At 35.3% G+C, this 23,421-nt stretch overlaps 1 protein-coding gene and 1 pseudogene across 13 annotated transcripts in view; one reads left to right on the top strand and one right to left on the bottom strand.

Moving 5' to 3' along the window:
- The window catches only part of LOC137245527 (protein qui-1), a 304,290-nt gene extending 301,819 nt beyond the window's left edge, over nucleotides 1-2,471 (bottom strand). For 8 of the 13 annotated variants that reach the window (XR_010951337.1, XR_010951338.1, XM_067776347.1 and 5 more), the window contains exon 1: nucleotides 2,132-2,471. The gene's annotated coding sequence lies outside the window, so the exon portion shown is untranslated. Of the gene's footprint in view, nucleotides 1-59; nucleotides 153-1,674; nucleotides 1,811-2,127 lie in introns of those variants that run through there. The other 5 variants (XM_067776346.1, XM_067776340.1, XM_067776337.1 and 2 more) reach the window with 5 other exon arrangements.
- LOC137246145 (glutathione S-transferase 1-like) overlaps nucleotides 1-23,421 on the top strand; it is a 128,546-nt pseudogene that overhangs the window by 58,689 nt on the left and 46,436 nt on the right.

Here is a 23,421-nt window from a genome sequence, read left to right as displayed (position 1 = left end):
AAAGCGAGAGGAGTTTTAGCATTTGTGAAAAGATGGCCAACCACTTTAGTAATACTTACGTTACAAAAACCTTTTTAACATCATTGGCGAGGCCGATATTTGAATATGGATCGATAACTTGCAATCCGCGTTATTCAGTTCATGTGGATAGGCTGCAATCGATTCAAAAACAGTTTTTACTTTTCGCCTTGAGAAATCTGCAATAGGACTCTTCGTACAATCTTCCTCCTTACACTAATCGGTTAAAACTAATAAATCTTCCTACCGTTGTAAATCGTAGAGAAATGCTAGGTGTAGTATTTATGGCTAAACTATTAAATGGATCGATTTCAAGCCCATTTCTTTGGAACGAAGTAAACCTGAATATTCCATGCCGAGTTTCAAGGCATTATAAACCTATAGTTCTTAAATAACGCAAAAGCAATTTCCAACTAAACGAACCTTTTCTATGTTTGTGTGAAGGTTATTACACTCACTCGAGAATAAATGATGTTCCGGACTCGCTCTTTGCCATGCAAAAGACGGTTCTATCTTCTCTTAATAATTAAAAAATAATACGTATACTTTTAATGTATTGTATTTGTGAAACTATATTTCTCAGCTGATGAGTTTTCTGTAGCTGAGCAGTTTTAAATCTCGACGCTTAAGAAGCCACTTCCTCTCAAAGACTCGGTAACAATAAAAATTAAGAATTATAAATTACAAACATAAATTAAAATAAGTAAGGACGGGACTGTCTTTTGCTGTGCGGAAGACTTCATACCTTTCATGAATGGTGCTGAACAATAATCTTATCCCGTTCGTAATCTCCAAATAATCGGATGCATAAGATAAGAAATTTATAGTGGACAGATGTACATACCTAAACGATTTTTAAGATAAACATAAAATAAAAAATGGCAAAATACCCCCTTATCTGAACGATCGGTTGTATGGGATATATATTATATATAGCTCCGATCGAAATGAGTTTTTCATGAAATCTTCTGTGATATATTAGAATAAATATCACCAGGTTTAACGTTGGAATATTGGAAATTAAGGGAGAAATTGCCAAAAAGCGTTCTATCTGAACGATCGGTTATATGGGATATATACTATATATAGCTCCGATCAAAGTGATTTTTTCAGGATATCTTCTGTGATATATTAGAATATATATCACCTAGTTTCACGTTTATACTTTCTAAATTATGGCAGGAATGACCAAAATCGTCTTATCTGAACGATCGGTTGTTTGGGAGATATATGTTATAGTTTGCCGATCCTGCCGGATCCGACAAATGTCTAATATAATTCAAAAGTACATCCTTGTGCCAAATTTCATTGAGATATCTCAAAAGGGACTAGTTTTCGTTCAAACAGACAGACGGACGGATCAACTCAGTTCGTCGCCCTGATCAATTCGGTATACTTAATGGTGAGTCTATCTTCTATATTTCTCAACGTTACAAACATCGGACCAAAATTAATATATCATTTCATGGTCATGAAAGGTATAAAAATTAGAATAAAAATAAAAAATTATGTATTAAAAACACAAATGAACAGAATTTGCTTGGTTTCATCGGATCGCTTGAGGGCAGTGTTCTGCTACAACCTCCGAGAAAAAAAGATCTCATCAGTACTTCTGCAGATAAATTGCATCAATTTATTTCATATAACGCATTTTACTTAAAATTTTTCTTCTCTTCATTTATTCATGTTTTCCCACAAAACAATCTATATAATCTGATTTCAGCACAGGAAAAATAAAAGCACTCAGCACATAAATGGTTTTAGCGGTCGCGAAATTAAATTTCACTCTTTGCAGATTCTATTGTTATTTCTTCTTAAAAGATAAGAGTTTATGATTTTTTTTTTATCTCGCGTTTCACAAAACGTTTCGATTTCCGCCGGTTAGGCACCCCGCAGCCACCCCCTCCATTGACTTCACACTTTATAACACAGCTAAGGTTTTTAAATTTTTCATTTCATATAACAAACAAACAAACATCACAAAAGCGCCCGCAAGCCAAATAAAGATTATAAACAGAGGCAGAAAACGATTTGTATGTAGAAATGTAGGTTAACCAATATGTGTATATGTATATATGTATGTTTGTATGTGTGGGTGTATGTATGCACCTACAATTTTCTTTTCGGCTTTTGTTGCGAGGATCCGCACAACACACCTTTTGCACAAGCACTACACAATAAATATTCTTTTATAGCATACTAATAGCTTAATATGTTTGTATGTATGCACGTACATACACTTCAATATGTGAGTGTATATGTTTGACAGCTTCCACCGCCTATAATGCAATCACACCACACACTGCTAATGGTGCGAAGCCAGACACACATGAAACACTGAATGTCGGTGTATATATCTGTTTACTTATGTATGCATACAAGTCCATATGTATGTATGTATGAAAAAAAATATTCACTTTTAGCCGAGTTTTCCGCAATTTTTAACCGTTCGTTTCAACTTTTACCGCGAGACTGAAATTTGTATTTTTGGCTAAAATTGTGTTGTGCCATGCAGCAAATATTCCTGCCACAAAAAGCTTTTGCTCTGGAACGTAATGAAATGGAATAGCAACAAATAAATTGTGCTTACTATTTCTATTGTAATACAAAAGTGCCGGGCACGAACGCAACAACCCGCGCATCATAATACCCTCATACATCCGTGTTCCTTTCTCAATACAAAAAAAAAAAAAAAAAAAAAAAAACAAATCAAAACATTAAAGCTTTAGCGGCAGTCAGTCTATAGTTTTCAAGAATTTTGCTTGGGCACCAAATGGCATTCGAAAACTTGTTGTTCCAGTTAAGACATATGCTTCAACTGCTGTAGTCGATATGCGTATTTATGTTGTTGTTGCTGTTGTTGTTAGCCATGTTTGTGTTTACATATGTTTGTTTGTGCGTAGCGGTGCTGCACGGGGAGCTTATTCAAGGTAGTTGTAGATGTTTTGTTGGCAGACGAAGTGCCTGTTTGGGTTATTGGGTTAACTATGGGTGCTCGCATACATATATGTGCGTATGTATGTGTGTTGTTTTCCTACGAAAATATGTCCTGCGCTTTTATTTTTTGTTGTCACGTTCGTGTTGCGGCAATGACACTTGTGGCGTTGAAAGGAAAACGTTTCGTATACAAAATGTTGCAGCAACATGTTGCATGTCGTTAGTCTAACGTGTTTATACAAAAAGTAAAGTAAATAACGCTTAGTGACAAAGCCCTGCGTATCTTAACTTTGCTTTAGAAACGTTTCAAGATTTAAAGAAAAATGCTTTCAATAAAGTATTCCAAGACTTAGTCAACAATTTTGCATTTGTAAAATTTAGTAAAGCTTCAAACTAAGTTATTAAACGTTTTATTATTAACCAACCAATTACGCGGAAAAAATCCGTAGCACCTGAAGAGAAGGGTACCGGAGCGTTTATGTAACAACAAGCTTAATCTGCTGTCCGATACACTAATACTCGAAAATCCCGCGTATGACTGACGATTTCAAGAGGAAAAAGAAAGTTTACTAGAGAACCGACATAGCAAACTTAAGTGAAGAACTGCACATATCTGTTCATTGCCTAATTATCATATAAATCGCCTAGCAATTTTGGCCGTTATGTACCAAATGACTCCATCTATCTCTGTTTCGCGATTACTGCCGGCAATTGGGAGCACTAAGGGATGCCGAATCGTCCTCAACCTGCCTCTCTCTCAACTCAATGGAGGTCTTCCATTTCCTTGGCTTGCAAATGCGGGAGCCGATTGAGAAACTTTGCGCCTTTGTCCATTCGCATAACATGATCTTGCCAGCAAAATCTTTATGTTTTTATTCGTTGCAATATCTTCACATCTGCGTAAAACTGTCCTCCTGCATCACGTGCAGGATCATAAACCTTTCATAAAACTTTTTTCTCGAACACTACAAGAGCCATCTTATATTATCTCGGCACCATCCATGACTACAAGCCATACATCAGGCACGTATGATGAGCGACTTGTAGAGCGTGAGTTTTATTCGTCAAAAGAAGACTTAACTTTTCAATTTCCTACTCATTACAAAGTAGCACTTGTTGGTAATAAGTATTCTTCGTTTGAACTCTAAGATCACTGTCTTTTTCGTATTAATGCTGGTTCCAAGATAGACGACGTCCTTCACAGTCTCGAATTTATATCCGTTAATAGTGAATCAGCCGATTAGTTTTTGGATGACAGCAGTTACTTCGGTTTGTCCTCCTTTACTGCAAGACTCACTTTTTTGTCCTTTTATTCAATCCAATTTTGCCTCTTCATAAAGTGATATCAATACCATCAGCATACGTCTACAATACGTTGTTATAATAGATTGTACCATCGCTGCGTTAGGACAAAATCGCGTGAAACGGAGTCGCTTTATGTGGTTTGGAAAGCTTCTTCCAATTTTTATGGAACTAGTGATGTTGCTCAATGCCATTTGGCAAAGCCTTATTAGCTGTGGAGAAATTTTATATTGCTAAAATAGCGCAGTATAGTGAAATCAATAGATACCGATGACGAAAAATTGGTTCAATCATCCCACAACGGAGCGTTGTCGTTACGAACCGAATATGGCGGTATGACCTCGTACGCGCAGAACCGACGGAAAACGCTGATTAGTCGCTGCAGACTTCGGACCTACTCTGCTCTTTAAGTACGCAACAAAAAGAAAGAAAAAAGTGAGGTTTGAAACCAGAACGAATTGTATGGAATGGAACTATTCTAGACTTAGGAAGGGCAGTGTGGGAGAAGTGCGGTCTAAATGAACTATATGAATAACCTGCGAGGAAGAGTTCAGAGATCTGCCTGTGGTGCGATTACAGGGGCGATAAAATCATCTAATACTAAGGCATGTCTCTTTCTTTCGCGGGGCCTTTGATAGGGGCCCATCTCCAAAATAACAAGGGAACCGAGGCTCTTCTATCCATATTCTCAAAAATAGGTCTAAAAGACAGCTTTATGTCTAGTATAATTTTAAGATATTCTTGCAGGAAAGGCAACTGTTTCCATTTTATTAGGGTTGTCACACAAACTATCACCAAATCCAAATGATCCTATCGACAGGGTGTTCTCGCTGAACCAGAGTAGAAGAGATAGAGAGGGTGTCCCAGTAGCGTACCTTCTTCACGATTGTCATCACCTCAAACTCCTCTGAAATAGTTGTGTAACATAAAATAATATTTCTATTACAAATAATCACGTCGAATCACGTAGGGTCATTGCAACGGCCCCAAGCGGGACACTTTTCAAAGACTCTAGAAAGGCATCCAGAGCAAATTCTTGTGTTTTACAATCGAATGGAGCGCCATTTCCACTGACCTGTCTTTGCAATAAGCATACAGCGATGTGGGCACTGATCCCCGAAGAATGCTGTTGTTATAAACAGGGACTGATTGGTGTGAAACCCTTAGGTGATACCAGAAGGTGGCAGAAACTTGTAAGGCTTGGAAAATATATGAATATAAAAATTGCCTCTCACCAAGCATAGCTTGGCTGGCCTTAGAATTTTTGTCTATTTATAATTGAAACAAATTGAAAGTATTTGAAAAAATTTATCAGGAATTGAATAGAGATGCCTTACATTACCAAATACCAGCAAAAAGTAATTGTACTTGATAATTATTTTTTTATAATTACTAAATATTTGTAATTGACCAATCACTAATACCAAGTATATTCATTACTGCACAGCTCTGATATATACATGCATATAACTGCCTTATATTCAAACTTACGAATAGAATTCTCTTTTGGAGATGTTTTAAAGCATAATCATTAACCAAAATGTCGGTGAAAATAAAAACCACAAAATTCAAACATTTCATTCGCACTTACTTGAGTATATGTGTACATTAGGGTGGCCCTTATTCCCTTAATTCCCATAAATATTGAAATAGCCTTAGAATTTGTATGTGCAAAATTTTAGGTCAATCAAAATAGATTTAAAGGTTGCGCAATGAGATTAAAACCAAAAAAAGGACGAATTTTTATATTTCTTTGGTCGACCCTAATTCATTTATTATGGGCAGAATATATTTATTTATTTATTATTACTGCTGTTTAGGCTCAAATATTAAACTACTAAATAAAACTCATTATAGCAATGCATTGCTTAATTTTATTGAATAAACTGTCGTAATGCCAATTCATTCCGATCGACATATTGACTATCATAACAGACGAGCAAGTCTGGGAGCCACCTTTCTAAGGGAGGATGGAAAGGACGTGTTGCCAATTCTCCAAGCTTAAAGTAAAAACATTTTAAACATATATTTTTCATTGGTATTACATTGGTTTTTAATGGTGCCTGAATGTATGAGTCTCCGATCAACATAGCTGAACATGTGTTGGGATATTGGAAAGAACGTGTTTCCAATCATTTCCTACTCTGTTCAGTATTAACGCGGTCGGAATGCATGAAAATTTCGATCAGCACAGCTGAACATATATTGTGAGGTTGAAAGAATGCGTTTCCAATCCGCCTCTGTTCCAACTTTTATTGGGCCTTATTTTCGATTTTGCATTACATTACATTTACATCATATTGTAACGAATTTACTGAAATTCCGCTTATTCCCAATATTCTGCTAACGTTCGAATCACTAAACTGTTGCATAAATAACTTCAATATTGAATAATCCAAGAATGGCCTTTATTAAAGTACTTCACAATGACACTTATACTTCGCAACTAATAGCTTGCTTAAACCAAACTGATTGTCGTACCACTACTGTTGCTGCCTTTTATACTCTGTGATTTCTCGTTCGTATACTTCTAGGCGCTTCCAGAATTTACTTAGTTACTGCTATAAAATTATAACTACAGATGCACGTGTATAGCTTCTCATAAGCGCGTTTATATGTGAGTGGCACTTCCGCAAATAATTGCCTACTTTTGGGAGCATCTCAGATAAGATATATGCATGTGTTTGTGCGTCTCTTCTCCGTTGCTCGTATGGACATATGGGTAGACATAATGATTGATTTGGTGATGTGCATACAAGTCACTGCTTAGTATCGGCTTAGAGATGATAGTATCCCTTAATGTAGCTAGTATTCGCCACAATATTACTTTATTATTATATAGTTGTTGGAACGCTCTAATTTCCACTCCATCCATACTAAGGACGGGTTAACTTGTTTGTCAGTTCCGGTTCATCAAATGACAGTTAAGAGCTTGAGTGATTCATAGTTTTATACGCTCGGTCATGCTGACATGAACATGAAAATAGAAAATAAAAGATGTTAACGTAGTCGAGGAGTTTTTGCAGTGCTCCCACAAACTTTTTTGAATGATTTCAGATTGTTTCTCAATTTTTATTAATAACCTTTTCAGATTTGGCTTACCACACGTATTAAAAATTGGTCGAATTATAATAAAGAAGTGGTGCCAAGATTCCAGTGGTAAGATTTTCAAATTTTTATTTTAAATTTTTAGAAATTTTTCAAGTAGGCAGGTTTGCAGCTCATTTAATTTGGCTTTAACAACATGCTAGTTTCAAAACGCTATTGACTTTTGTTTAATTTACAAATTTTTTTTTTTTTTTTGACGTGTGTTGGTAATTTTATTTATGCATTAACTGTGTTTTTATACCCAGTTTTACTTATACACAGGGTATTATAACCTTAATTGCATAACGGTTGTTTGTGCAGGTATAAAGAAATCGAGATCGATATAGACTTCCATATATCAAAATCATCAGTCTCAAAAAAAAAAAAAAAAAAAAAAAGATTTATTAATCCATGTCCGCCCGTTAACACGATAACTTCAGCAAATATTGACATATCTTCACCAAATTCCCTATACCTACTAATCTGGACCCGGAATAGATTGCTGTTGCTAAATGGGCGATAATCACGCCCACTTTTTCGATATCGAAAATTTAGAAAAGTGAAAAATATGTAATAATTCAAAAACGAATACCCCTAAGCTAATAAAATTTGGTAGGCGGATTGGTTTTATGATGCAAAACATAAATTTTAAAAAATTTTGTAGGCGTGGCACCACCCACATTTAGAAGAAAAAAATTTGGAAGTCTAACAGGTCGTAAATCAAAAGTCGTTAAAGATATTACATTGAAATTTGGCAGAGAACACGCCCACTTTTCCTAAAGGTCTAACCTTAACAAAGTTTGCAATAACTCTATGGTATTGTACCTCAGTAGTGTAAGTTTATCTACACTTATGAAATTGATGCGCAGAAAAGTTTCAGTATGCATTATACTCATTTGCAATTAAAATTTGTCTCTCTATTTTACCACTACACTATTCTCCACTTCTATGACAGATAATTGAGTGTTCCCACGATTCATCGCAATCGATTCAGCTATAGACCAACAGAGGCCGTGTCTCCGCTATTACGCACAACCCGTTTTTAAGCGGGTTATATAAGCACTGCCACGAGTTTTCAATAATAGCCGCCAGATGGGTCTCCAAAACATTATCTAAGTTATGATAAGCGTTTTTTTTTACTCGCAAGCGAAGATGCATACACATGTAAAAATAAACAAGAACACGGTAAATTAATAAAGAAAAGTTGTTTTCGTTTATATTATATTTTAGTCCTTAGATCTGTTATTTACTGACCGATTTATAACATTGTGGTAATTAAAAAAAAAAAAAAGAAGACATATAAATTGCTTTGAAAAGAAATAACAATTTCTAGAATGGAGAAATATGAACCGTTGAATTGTATAAAATTCGTAAATTTTCAGGCATTCAAGTTCGTTTCGTAAACCTCTAAATCTTTAAAGATTTGCATACGACTTTGTATATATTCCCTTTAGCACTATTCATATTTTTCTAGGGGGTGAGATAAAAATCAAAACATTTTTTTTCTATACAACTATGGGCCAGCCTACTGTACATGTGAATATTGTTAGAGGTGCTTTTACACTTTTTATACTCAGCTGAGCACAGCTCACAGAGTATGTTAACCCCGTAACGGCATAAACTAATCGAGGTCGATATAGACTTCTATATATGAAAATGATCATGTCCGTCCGCCCGTCCGTCCGTCTGTCCGTAAGCACAATAACTTGAGTACATTATGAGGTATCTTAATGAAATTGTTTAGCAAGTTCCTGAACACTCATCTCAGATCGCTAATTAAACTGAACGAAGTCGGACTATAACCACACCAACTTTCTCGATATCGAAATTTCGAAAAACCGAAAAAGTGCGATAATTCCTTACCAAAGCGATGAAACTTGGTAGGTGGGTTGACCTTATGACGCAGAACAGAAAATTAGTAAAATTTTGGAAAATGGGCGTAACACCGCCCACTTTTAAAATAAGGTAATTTAAAAGTTTTGCAAGCTGTAGTTTGGCAGCTGAGTATGTAATGTTCGGTTACATCCGAACTTAGCCTCTTTACTTGTTTCGCATTCACGTTAATGGAATTCCAAATTATAAATAGCAGTTTCACACAAATTTCAATGCACTTGCAGACAAACTAATGGAAATTCATTTGTATATATGAAAGTCATTAAAGATTTAAGTTTATGATATGGAAAACTTTTTTGTTTATAAGTGAACGCAATGGAAACGTGCACATATATAAATATGTCAAACTACATATATACATATGAACAATTCTAGGCGTACTTTTTATACACATCTACTTTGTACTAACAAATACAACTAAGAAAATGGCACTTGAGAATCTTATAGCGTTTTCTTTTCTGAAATAAATTGTTGCTCAAGTAAATGGTAAAGCCTTACTAATTACTCCTACCCCAGAAAATGTTCAACATTTATAGCGCATGCAAAGAACATAAATGGCTACCCTGTGTATTAGCTGGTTTTCACAAACTGTCAATGATAATAAAAATTCATTAGCAATTGTTTTCTTCATTTCAATTTTATCGCTAAAAATTTGTGAAGTTAAGAAAATAAATTGTCACGATCAGCTGGTTTAGCAGAGTTGCACTCCACACCGCCATTTTTATTTTAATAAAAATGTCACCCTTTGGCATTGCGAGCAGGCAACAATTTTAACAAAAGAACGAAATACCACGTAAAGGAGTTACCTGCTTTTTAGAATAGAACAAAGTATATTTACAACCTTTGCGCGGCTTACAAAAAGCGTACCACTTTACCCAGAAAAGAAAATGCTATTAATTTAGTATAGGCTCATTCCATATCAAGACACCCGATCCGCGCAGGAAATGAGTTTTGATTTGGATGAAATTTTAATATATTGTTCCTTGGTCAAAATATTGAAACACGTGTTTTTTTTAGCCTCATACAATTTTTTTTCGGATTTATCGGAATTCCATAAAATGCAATCGATATTTTGTTCACCTATTTCTTCAACTGTCAATAACTTTGTCAAAAATTAACCGATTTTCATGATTTTCAAACATAAAGTATCACGTTTTTGTTAACGTTTTTAACGTTAACGAGAGCTTTTCGTTTCGTTTAAAAACGAGATACAATTTATCTTGATAATTTCTTTATCGATAATATTTCGAAGTGTTTCAACAGAAACGGTGGAAATTTTTTGATAAACGATTATCTTAACGTTAAGGTGCATCCCTGATTTTTTCTTTGAAATATTCCTTATTATATTTACTTCTATACAATATTCGTAACGCGTATGCACATCACCAAATCAATCATTATGTCTACCCATATGTCCATACGAGCAGCGGAGAAGAGACGCACAAACACATGTATATATCTTATCCGAGATGCTCCCAAAAGTAGGCAATTATCTGTGGAAGTGTCACTCACATATACACGCGCATACGAGAAGCCATACACGTGCATCTGTAGTTATAATTTTATAGCAGTAACAAAGTAAATTCTTGAAGCGCCTGGAAGTATGCGAACGAGAAATCACAGAGTATAAAAGGCAGCAACAGTAGAGGCACGACAATCAGTTTGGTTTATGCAAGCTATCAGTTGCGAAGTATAAGTGTAATTGTGAAGTACTTTAAAAAAAGGCCATTCTTGCATTATTCAATATTGGAGTTATTTATTCAACAGTTTAGTGATTCGAACATTAGTAGAAGGTTGCAGATAAGAGGAATTTCCCCAAAGTTCGTCACAATATATTTCAATTTGGTTAAATGCCTATTAGCCAAAATTCGTTGTTTCCGAAATATGATTTTTTGAATATTCTTTTTCTATTAAACTTTTTTTCCCCTATATATTGACCCAATGCATATCAGCATACAATTGCTTTGTCAAAAATAAACCGATTCTCATGATTTTATCTTTGAAATTTTCGCTATTACTTTTAATTTTATTGAAATTTATAAAAAAATAGCATATAGTTTACAAAAAAAGTTTTTTTAATATTTAGTAAAAATTTCGATAAATCCGAAAAAAAATTTTATGAGTAAAAAAAAACACGTGTTTCATCAGTTTGACCAAAGAACAACATATTAAAATCTCTTCAAAATCAAAAATCATGTCCTGCGCGGACCGGATGTCTTGAAATAGAATGAGCTTATAGAATTTGTTTATTTAAATTTAAGTTATTATATCAATTTGTAGTTTTGTTTGGGTTATCTTGCCGTTTTCGATTTATCAAAAGTAAGTAAATATATAGACATGCATATATACATTTGTGGATACGAATAAAAGCAACAAGGCCACTCTGAGAAGAACAAGGAAAGCTAGGCGCTTAGCCATTAGTAAGGTGAGCATCAACAGAGCTGATTAATCCCTGGAGTAGTTGGATTGATTAAAGTAGCCCACAAGCAGATGTATATATGTACCAAACAGTCCGAGATACATATACTTATTATCATACATATCTACATACATATATATGTATATATTAGGCTCGGCACATTCAATTAGATCAACACAATAGCAGGCGAAAATTTATGTACGTTTGTAAGTACCTGTGGCACATTTAAGTCTAAATATTTATGTATAAACAAGCAATCGAGTGATAAGATAAACAAACGAATAGTCAGCAAGTTTACAAAATTAACTTTTGTGCAGTCGTTGATAGATATTTTTGGAATACCCTGTAGGAAATTTAGAAACAAATGAAATTACTCATGAATTTTGAATCTTTTGAACAATTTACTTATTGTCGCTGTAACCAATTGCATGGTTTGCCAGTGCAGAATATGCACTTTTGCGATATCTGCACAATGGAGCTTCGTCCTCGAACGATACCACTTTCCTATATGCTCTGGAATCAGCGACGTTAGTCTCCGGATGGATGCACAACAGCGGGTCTATGCCACCTGTCCAGATGCCATAACAGCCCATGCAACCTAGCTTGATTGTACCAAGCCCCAAATTCCCACCCGCTCACTCTCCAGAATGACGAAACTTCTCCGTTGCACTTCAAAATGCCGCAATTAAATTGTAACGTCATGACTACAGGCGTCGAAACTAACCACAAAACATGCTTTGCAACCTTGCTCCGGCTATAAATTCCGCAAAAAAGATCACGCCAGAGAAAGTGAAGGCGGCCTCCCTTTCATCACCCATCTCTGTGTGCAATACAATATATTTGATTCCATCATCGGCTGCAGGGAAAATGGCATATTTATTTATTTATTTAATATTTGTTCGCTCAAACTATGCAAACTCGGAAGTCATAAAAATCTACATCCCCCAAATACTTGTTGCTCCAAAGCATACCGCCCTGATATCAGTGCTGTACCCACTAACGAAAATTTTACCATTTTGGGCGATTTCAATCGAGGTGTGGCACTCAAAATTGCAAGCAGACAGCAGAGGAGAGATAATGGCGTAAGAAAAATATGGCACGACATGTCCACGGTGAATGGGATTGCCCCCACACGTGTGGTAGTAAATCGTCTTTGCTCTCCACATATTTCGCACGTCAGCGCAGAACTTGTCAACAGCGTTAACTGGTAGCCTATGCAAACACTACCATCCAGCACGTGCACGTACTCCTCTCAATGGACCGATCGGCTAATTTCATCACATCTGAACGACGAACTTTCATATACTTCATAAAAGCAAAGTGGGCTAACTATACATCATTACATCATGCAGAGGCAGTCTCTTTGTTGCCCTCCCAATATCGATTGTTCTACGTTACAAAAAAGTCACTGGATCTTCACTGGTTCGCTTTATTCCCGCTGGAAGATTTCCTAAAATCCTGCCATATTTTTCACACGATACCGCAGCTTTGGCAAGAGAGCATGACTTTGCGAGGCAGCAAGATATTGGTGACCCCCAAATCAGGGACATAAATTTGTGCATCAGACAGTTTTGTAGATAAACAAAAGCGGGCTTAATAGGAGGAGCATCTTAAGAACTGTAATATTTCTGCCGGTGTTGCTGAGCTATGTTCAACGGTCAATTTTCTCTCAAATCCGACAAATCGATTGCCTTTGGCAATTTGATGCCGTGGTGAAAAAAAACACAACTTTAAACAAGTGGTTAGGTTTGAGTTGCCACCACTGTACTTATGTATAAACAAACTCTAAAAATTATTGCAAAAATAATTGTTCTGGCCTTGAGCTCGAATCAAACCTTGAATCATTTAGCAATAGGCCGATAAAAACAAAAATAATTGTCAAACACCAAAAGTATTAAAATAATCACTATGCGAAATTCCCGCTGTATATACCAGTATTATGTCAAGCGTCAACACGTTGACTACGATAAAACAATAGAAAATACGCCAAAATGCTTATGCTAAGTGGATCCAATTTCGACAGAATTGTTGGACTTTGGTAAGCGCCCCACCTTCTCCTCACCAACAAGTAGCATTATTAAATTCTGCATTCAGCTGCTTGATATTTGTTAGCGAGAAAATTTGTTGTATTACACGCAGAAGCACATGCGTATTTCAAATCTAGCAAAATTAGCTACGGAGAACACTTATTCATTCAGAGCTGTGAAAAGCTTCGGTCATGTTTCATTGCCAAAGCGTTTCACTACAAATGAATGGGTCACCCGGTTATCTGGTGATTATTTGAGTGAGTTATGAATATTAGAGGTGTGATGTGTGTGTGTGTGGGTGGTTAAAACGTTTTACACTGAATACCTGCTTAGAAAGTTATGCTAACCGTTAGTAATACCTGTAAATAAAGCATGAATATTAGAGTGTTTAAATGTATGTATGTATGTACACATGTATACACGAGTATATGTATTCATTAACAAGCGAATGTAGCCTGAAGTGTGTTGACTAAAGTTTTGCAATCAAGAGAATACCGTTGTATGTAGGTATGAGTGGGTGTGCTCTAACGGAAATTAATTCAGTTGTGATAAAAGAAAATTCTTAAACTATGCACATTAAACACCTTTTGTATTTATAATCTTATCAAAATATTTTTGAAAGATTTTGTTCAAAAGTTATTTTAATTTAATTTATTTTTCCATAATATTAGTTAAATTGACGTTTTCATCAGTATGATACAATCAGGAGGGGCTGCGAATTTGTTTATGAATAGGTCGACGGCAAAAGAAGAGGCAGCAGTGATCATATATACATATGTATGTATACTATAAAGAATGTCATTTAATAAGGGCCTGCATGAATCTCCTTTCTTTTCGTTAATTGACGTTCAGCTTATTAAGGATAAAATGTTAAAATTTTTATACTCAGAGCGTATTTGTACACAGCTTTATAACTTTGATTAGAAAACGGTTGTACGTAATGGCATGATGGAGTGCTTCGCCCCGTCCATTAGGAGCGACAACTTACAAATTGCCTTCAATATCCTCCAACGGAAGTACGTCGAATGTTGCAGTTTAAACAGAGGATGGACCAGAGAAAAAGAGGTGTTAGAGGCATTGGTTTTTATAATGCAATTGAAAGACGTTTCAAACAGGATATACCATTACAAACATTATATATGTCAGGGTTGATCCTGGATAAGTAAGAGTTTAATCTATTACAGTGTTAAGGTCGAAGTTGAGCAAAGATGACACCCGTCTCCCTGAGGAGGTTGCTTTCCTCAACTGCGAGTTCAGAGTATTTGAGTACAAGAACGGGGTTCGCCGGACAATTCCTGACATAGAGGTCCGACGAGACTCTTTTTTGGATATATCTGAGGGCTTCTTTATGCTTTTCTTCTACATACGATTGACATTTCAGGTGCCGTATTTTTTTATAATACTTGCTGAAATCGTTCCACTCTCCATCATCATCGCGTCGTCGCTCATATATATATTTTTGTTTGTAAGCTTCCAAAGTATTTGTTTGCAGATATTTGTTGAAATTCTTATTATTTCTAAAATAAGGTGGCAAATATATTAATAAATGAGCAACAACAGCAAAGAGAATATTTCACATAGAACATTCAGTCAGCAGATAAGGGCGAAGAAGAAGGAGAAACAGTCAGACATCCATCAGCTAAGAGCGGAGATGACATTACTCACGCATATATGTACATGTCTATAGCCAAATATGAGATACAGAGAAAAGAAATACATAAGCAACTATTCGATACGGCTGTTCGCGCAGAGTCTAACCCTGAGGAGAAATAGGCGAACGAAGCAACTGAGGGCACAAAAGCATCGCAAGCTGAGGAATATGATCAGTTTGATTTCAAACGTTGTAAGTAAAGTACGCGAGTAATTTAATCGTGAAGTACTACTACCATGGTAGTGCTGTAAATAAATAACATTTTGCTATACTGAATAAATGAGTTATTTAGTCGACAGCTCAGCGATTGGGAAGTTAACAGAAGCTGCAAAATAATCAAAAAAAAAAAAAAAAAAAAATTATAAAAAAGAGCAGTTAAATTCGAAATTATATAATGGTAGAGCACAAATACCTTAAAAAAACTGAACATTATAAAGCAAAAAAACAAAAAAAAAGGACATGGGTAAAAGTGCTCTCAATAATTCTTCTCAGCTTTAGCGTGTTTTACAAATTATGTATACAGCAAAATACGTTACCCACGCTCTAATACCTACCTCACTATAGTCTGTTGAAACTGCAAGTTTCATTGGACTTTCGTTAGAGGACTTTGATGTCAATTTGTGAGTTGTCACATTCGTTGAATGAGGCGAAGCATTGTGAACGCAACAACAACAACAGCAGAATATCGTAACAAATTCTGGGAATTTCTGATATTTTGCACCTTCTACTAACGTTCGTATCGCTGAGCTGTCGAAGAAATAACTACAATATTCAGTATTGAAATATTGTCTTTATTTATTCTACTTTGGGAGTAGTACAATTTTACATCAATATCACGTACTTCACAAAACCGTGTTTAAAGCAAACTGATTATTGATTCCTCAGCTGCTGCTTTTATATTCTCGGTTTTCTCGTTCACCAATTTCTCCCAAGTTCTAGTCATTTCTATTCGAGAATACTTGTATCTCATGTTTGGTTACCAACTATATGCATGTAGATTTGTAGTTTATGCTTTTCTTATAGCCATATGCGTGTGTATTGCGACTAACTACTTCGGCCGATGACTACATCTGTGTATGTGAGATATCTAGATATCTTCACTTTGAGCTACTGGTTATGTTGTTGCGATTATTTACTAATGGCATAGTGATGACAGCATTCGACACAATACGTTTAATTGAACTAGTTGGACTGCTTGGTGAATTTTGTTTTAGGCCGAAATTTAGCGAAATTCGTGCAATCACCGATTTGGTGAATAACTTGACGATATGGAAAAATTAAAGCCAGCGAACACCATTAGCCACTCAAAGATTGATAGATAGCAAATAGTGAGCGAAGCTCGGTTTAAAACTCCGCGTACGTACCTGCATACATACATTTTATTATACATCATTTGTACGCACTATCGACGTTTTATGTTTATACTCGGCGTGCTTTGCACACAGCTTTGATTGGATAACGGTTGCTTGCACAGATATAAAAGAATCGAAATAGATATAGACTTCCATATATTAAAATCATCAGTGTCGAAAAAAAAAAATTGATAGAGCCATATCCGTCCGTCCATCCGTCCTTCCGTCTGTCCGTTAATACGATAACTTGAGTAATGAGTAAATATTAATATATATCTTCACCAAATTTGGTGCACGAGCGTATCTGGACCCAGAATAGTTTGGTATTGAAAATGAGCGTAATCGGATGATAACCACGCCCACTTTTTATATATATAACCTTTTGGAAAACACAAAAAACCTGATTATTTAGTAAATAATACACCTAGAATGTTGAAATTTGACGTGCGGACTGATATTGAGAGTCTTGATAAAAATTTGAAACAAAATTTTAAAATGGGCGTGGCACCTCCCACTTGAAATCGGTTAAGGGCCACGCCCACTTTAATATAAAAGGGCTTTATATCAATTTTATTTCATTTTCCAAGTGGATTTATACCAGTAAATAGGAAAAATTTCAAATTTAAAAAAATGGGCGTGGCACCGCCCCTTTTATGACTAAGCAATTTTCTATATTTCGGGAGCCATAACTCGAAGAAAAATTAACGGATCGTATTAAAATTGGGTACACAGATTTTCCCTATAGCAGAAAATATTTATAGAAAAAATGGACGAGATTAGTTAAAGACCACGCCGCCCACTTTTATATAAAAGATTTTTAAACGGGTCGTAGGCTAGAATAATAAGCTATAACTTGGCAAAAAATGGGTTTGAATCAATGATATTTCACTTATCAAGTTTTATTTTAAGAGGAAATGGGGAGACAAATCTTCTTTTAACGGCCGGTGCCACGTGTTATGCAGAAATGTAATTTATATGAAATGAAATGTGCAATTGACGCTCACGCTGAGTATATAATGTTCCGTTACACCCGAACTTAGACACCTTTACTTGTTTTATTTTAAATTAAACAATCTACAAAAATATATAAAAGTGTATTAAAACCATTAGCAATTTCCAAATTTAAGAGTTCTCATATTTGGCAATAAAGTTATGTAGGCCCTCACGTAAGTACCGTTGTACACAATTATGTATGAGTACGAGTATATGCGTACACTATGCTTTTTGAAAGCTTTTAGGTCAAACCACATGCGGTTGATATACACAGCTATATACATGTGTATATATGTGTTCATGCGACTATATATGTTAATGCTTCACAGACCTAACGGTGAATTGAAAGCCTACTACTATGCAGCTTCATACTCACAATCCAGCGTATGAACACACTTAAGTCGAATGTTTGAAGTTATAAATGTATAGTAAAAGGCACATAAAATTTCATTAGCTGCATTAATTTCAACACGAGGCATAATAATAATTAAGTTTTACTCTCATTTAATTGTAGCGATTGTAAAGGAGTGTTATTGTTGTAGGACGCATCTACATAAGTAATAAGTAAGGAAGGCTAAGTTCGGGTGTAACCGAACATTACATACTCAGCTGAAAGCTTTGGAGACAAAATAAGGGAAAATCACCATTTAGCAAAATGAACCTAGGGTAACCCTGGAATGTGTTTGTATGACATGGGTTTCAAATTGAAGGTATTAAAAAGTATTTTAAAAGGGAGTGGACCATAGTGTGACCATAGTAGACCATAGGTGGACACCATTTCGGGATACCGCCATGAAGGTGGACCAGGGTTGACTTTAGAATGTGTCTGTACGATATGGGTATTAATTAAAAAGGTGCTAACGAGTATTTTAAAAGGGAGTGGGCCTTAGTTATATAGGTGGACACCTTTTCGAGATATCGCCATAAGCGTGGACCAGGGGTGGCTAGAATGCGTTTGTATGATATGGGTATTAAATTAAAGGTATTAATGAGGGTTTTAGAAGGGAGTGGCCCTTAGTTGTATATGTGAAGGTTTTTTCAAGATATCGAACAAAATGTGGACCAGGGTGACCGAGAACATCATCTGTCGGGTACCGCTAATTTATTTATATATGTAATACCACGAACAGTATTCTTGCCAATATTCCAAGGGCTTTTGATTTCGCCCTGCAGAACTTTTTCATTTCCTTCTACTTAATATGGTAGGTGTCACACCCATTTTACAAATTTTTTCTAGAGTTGTATTTTGCGTCAATAGACCAATACAATTACCATCTTTCATCCCTTTTTTTGTATTTAGTAAAGAATTATGGCATTTTTGTAATTTTTCGTAATTTTCGATACCGGCGTGGTCGTAGTCGGATTTCGGGCATTTTTTATACCAAGATAAAGTGAGTTTAGATAAGTACGTGAACTAAGTTTAGTAAAGATATATGGATTTTTGCTCAAGTTATCGTGTTAACGGCTGAGCGGAAGGACAGGCGGTCGACTATGTATAAAAACTGGGCGTGGCTTCAACCGATTTCGCCCATTTTCACGGAAAACAGTTATCGTCATAGAGTCAATGCCCCTACCAAATATCACAGGGATTGGTAAATTTTTATTCGACTTATGGCATCAAAAGTATTCTAGACGAATTAAATGAAAATGGGCAGAGCCACGCCCATTTTGAAATTTTCTTTTATTTTTGTATTTTGTTGCACCATATCATTACTGGAGTTGAATGTTGACATAATCTACTTATATACTGTAAAGATATTACATTTTTTGTTAAAATTTTACTTTAAAAATTTTTTTTTTAAAGTGGCGTGTTCGTTATCCGATTTTCCTAATTTTTATTTAGCACATTTATAGTAATAGGAGTAACGTGCCTGTCCAATTTCATCATGATATCTTCAACGACTGCCAAATTTCAGCTTGCAAAATTTTAAATTACCTTCTTTTAAAAGTGGTCGGTGCTACGTCCATTGTCCAAAATTTTACTAATTTTCTATTTTGTGTCATGAGGTCAACGCACCTACGAAGTTTCATTGCTTCAGCCGTCTTTGGTAATGAATTATCGCACTTTTTCGCATTTGGAAATTTTCGATATCGAAAAAGTCGGCGTGGTTGTAGTCCGATTTCGTTCATTTTAAATAGCGATATGAGATGAGCGCCCAGGAACCTACGTACCAAATTTCATCAAGATACCTCAAAATTTACTCAAGTTATCGTGTTTACGGACGGACGGACGGACGGATGGACGGACATTGCTAAATGAATTTCTTTTTTCGCCCAGATCATTTTGATATATATAAGTCTATATCTATCTCGATTAGTTTATGACGTTACGGATTACCGTTATGCGAACAAAGTTAATATACTCTGTGAGCTCTGCTCAGCTGAGTATAAAAATGCAAGAGAAGCTGTTGTAATGTTGCTTTAAACTCTGCTGAAAAAAAAATTTGTTTTAAAGCGAACACAGAGCTAGCATTGAATTTCAAGCTAAAACAACTAGCTCTGTTGAGGTACAAGCGTAGCTCCTAAAAGTAGTTTGTAAGTATTAATTGTAACTCTTAGGACTAAATGACTGATTTTTGTGAGGTTAACTAGATAACCATAAAAAGAGTGAATGAACATTAACTGCAGTCATAGAATAAAGGACGAAACTTGGGAGAAAAATAAAATAAAAGAACATAAGTACCACGCACTTGTGAAGCTCGTTAGGTAAACATACAGTTGTACATCTATAAAATTTATGTTTTTAATTTAACTACTAACTTCCCCAAGGGCTGGAATTAAACCAAAACAGAGGTAACTTTACCAGAAATAAATAGCTTCAGGATTTTTAAGAAGAGTTTCGTCGGCTTTTTATCGATAGCAGGCGATACCGAAAAGTTATTGTTATTCTATCGATTTACTGTTGACAGCGAATTATTATTGCCATGTTTTCGAATTGTATCAGCTTATATGTGTCATCGATTTTATTTTGAACTTTTGTCGGTATCATTCCGATTAGAAATCAATAACTTTTGATACATAATCGATAACACACCATTAACAAACGGGCAACACTTCGATTGTATATCTATAAGTTCTCAATAACAAATTAATATGCCTTTTAATAGCGAATCGATAACTTTTCCGTAAGTCGTCGATAACTGTATGATAGAAAAAAAGGAAATTCGCAACAAGTCAATAAAATTTTGATAAAATATCGAACATTTTCTCTGATAAATTGATAAATAGCTCCCGGCAACAACCCGATAACTCGCCGATTAAACATCAATTTAATTTTATTTTACTTTATTTTGTTTTATTATTTATATATTACTTGAATTTGTTGTATTTTATCTTATTTTGTGTTATTTGACTTTCATTTGTTTTTTTTTTTTTATTTTGCTTTATTTTTTAAATTTTCTTTTGCTTCATTTTATTTTATTATATTTTTTAAATTTTACTTTATTTTAGTTTATTTCATTTTATTTCTTCGTTAAGCTCCACTTTGGGCTATACATTATGCATCGGTTGTGTACAACAATATATAAAAGTAGAGCTTACGTTTTCTCAAACATGTTCGAGAAGAGATTTCTCGCGAGTCTCGCCTTCTCGCGAGATTCTCGAATCTCAAATTACTCGTAAGGCTCACGAGCTTCTCGACGTTCAACTTAATCGATTCATTGGCTGTTTTATATAGAGCTTACGATTTCTTCTGAAGCACAAGCCAAAATGTCCGTAAAACGACGAGTAAAAAACCCCGAAATGTATAGAATATTGCCAATGCAGCGACTAAATTGAAAGTCGAGAAGATCGCGAGTAATTCGAGATTCGAGAATCTCGCGAGCCTTTCAAGTAATTCGAGATTCGAGAATCTCTCGAGAAGCCGTGTTCTTGATGTCTCGTTGAAAAAAAATATTTCTAACAAAATTATATGTATAATAAATATGTTTGGAGTTAAATGTCATTGAAACAATATAATCAACAAACAGCGATTAAGTAAGAATATCGAGAAACTCGCGAGATTTACGACTACTTCGAGATACGAGAATCTCGCGAGAAGTCGAGCTCTCGATTTCTCGGGTCTCGAAAATTTCGCTTGTGTTCGAGAAGAAATCGTAAGCTCTAATATAGAGCTATTTATACTAAATATAGGTACATTCACAATAATCTGTAAATTACATGTCAATGTCAAAAACCAAGGAACAATGGATGTTAGAATACGTCTTTCCAGTTGTGTGTGTTGGGAAGTCCAATATCAATTAATTACGCGTTCTTTTCATTCTTTTCTAATAGGACCAAATCCGGCCTGTTATGGGGTATACTTCTGTCTGTAAGTATATTGCGGTCCCATTATATTTTATATTCGCCACTTTCTGGCGCTTCCGAGGCGGTATAGTTGTAATACAGGCCCTCTTCTATAAGCAGATTCGTATTCCAACGATTACCAAACGCTTGTGAACGATTACCGAGACGTTATGTCGTGCTAAATAGTCTGCTGCAGCCAGCATAACGGAAACCCCTGTATTGTGCTGTATTGTTTCATATCAATATCATTGTGTTGGATAAAATACATTTTTCATCGGGGTTCAACCTTATATACACATCTTTTGGCCTCTCAAACGTTTGACTAGAAATAATATTAGCTAAGGGAAAGTATTAACCGTATTTTCGACCTGGTAAATCATGATAAAGGAAGGTAATTTTTCTTTTATAATCTGGGCTATGTTCATTAGGTCTGTTCCAGGGTCTAGAATAAATAGTTTCTTTAGTGCAAAACTACGTTGAAGAGACGCTCGTGTTTCATCACAAGTAGCTACAATATTCTTAAACTCACATCATCCTTGAGCAATTCACAAGAACGATGTATTCATGTAAAATTTTAAGATTTGAGTTCTTTCCATGGCTTCTAATATAAAATTTGATTAAAGCGTAACACAAACGGTGAAGAGGATACCTGCTTTGGCGGAGTACCACAGGTGTTATCTGAGAGGCTTAAAGCTGGGAGCAAGTTGTCACGACAACCTATTATGGAGGACAAAGCTGTAGAAGCCTCTGTTGCCTTGAACTATAGTCGTGAGGTTGTAAACTTTTTCGGTTCATGGCACTAGACGCTGCATCACTTTTAAATAATGGTTTTGAAATGAACGTAGTGCGTGCTATAAATAAGATAGTCGTCGCCTTTGATTAGTCAATTTAGGTACATTATATATTGCTCAGACCTCAGCGCCATTAGCACAAATGTGTCTAGTAAATGACCAACTCAGCATCCGATTACCACCAGTTTTGAGGTAGTTACTAAACAACTAGTGTAAAAATTTCGCTTTGCGTAACTTTGTCTCTAATATTTGCAGCAGGGAAGCTAAACTAGTAGAGAGGAAGCAAACGAATTTTGCTCATTAACTCCTTCTGCTTGTCCATTTCAACTTTGTTTTCAATGCGCAATACTTTGATTATAATATGCCCTGTAAAAAAAACGATTTAAATATTTTTTTGGCTATCCACAAAGTACATACATACTTGTGTACATATGTATGCAAAGGAATGCATTAACAGAGCTATACATTTTTTTCATTATTGCACATGACATTTTGTTTATTAAAAACTTACAAAAACGGATTTTCGGCCAACACAAACATTACATGAAAATGTCAGAGTTTTTGAATACCTGAGCCTAACGAAGTTGGATAAAGTCGTTAAAAAGGCCGAAAGCAAACTCTTTCCCAATGTGAATCCATCAAGTAAATCCATCCATCAAGTAAAAAA

Source organism: Eurosta solidaginis, chromosome 3 (genome assembly GCF_040869045.1).
Source record: "Eurosta solidaginis isolate ZX-2024a chromosome 3, ASM4086904v1, whole genome shotgun sequence".
In the NCBI taxonomy this organism is placed as follows: Eukaryota; Metazoa; Arthropoda; class Insecta; order Diptera; family Tephritidae; genus Eurosta; species Eurosta solidaginis.
This window is presented reverse-complemented; position numbering and strand designations above follow the sequence as displayed.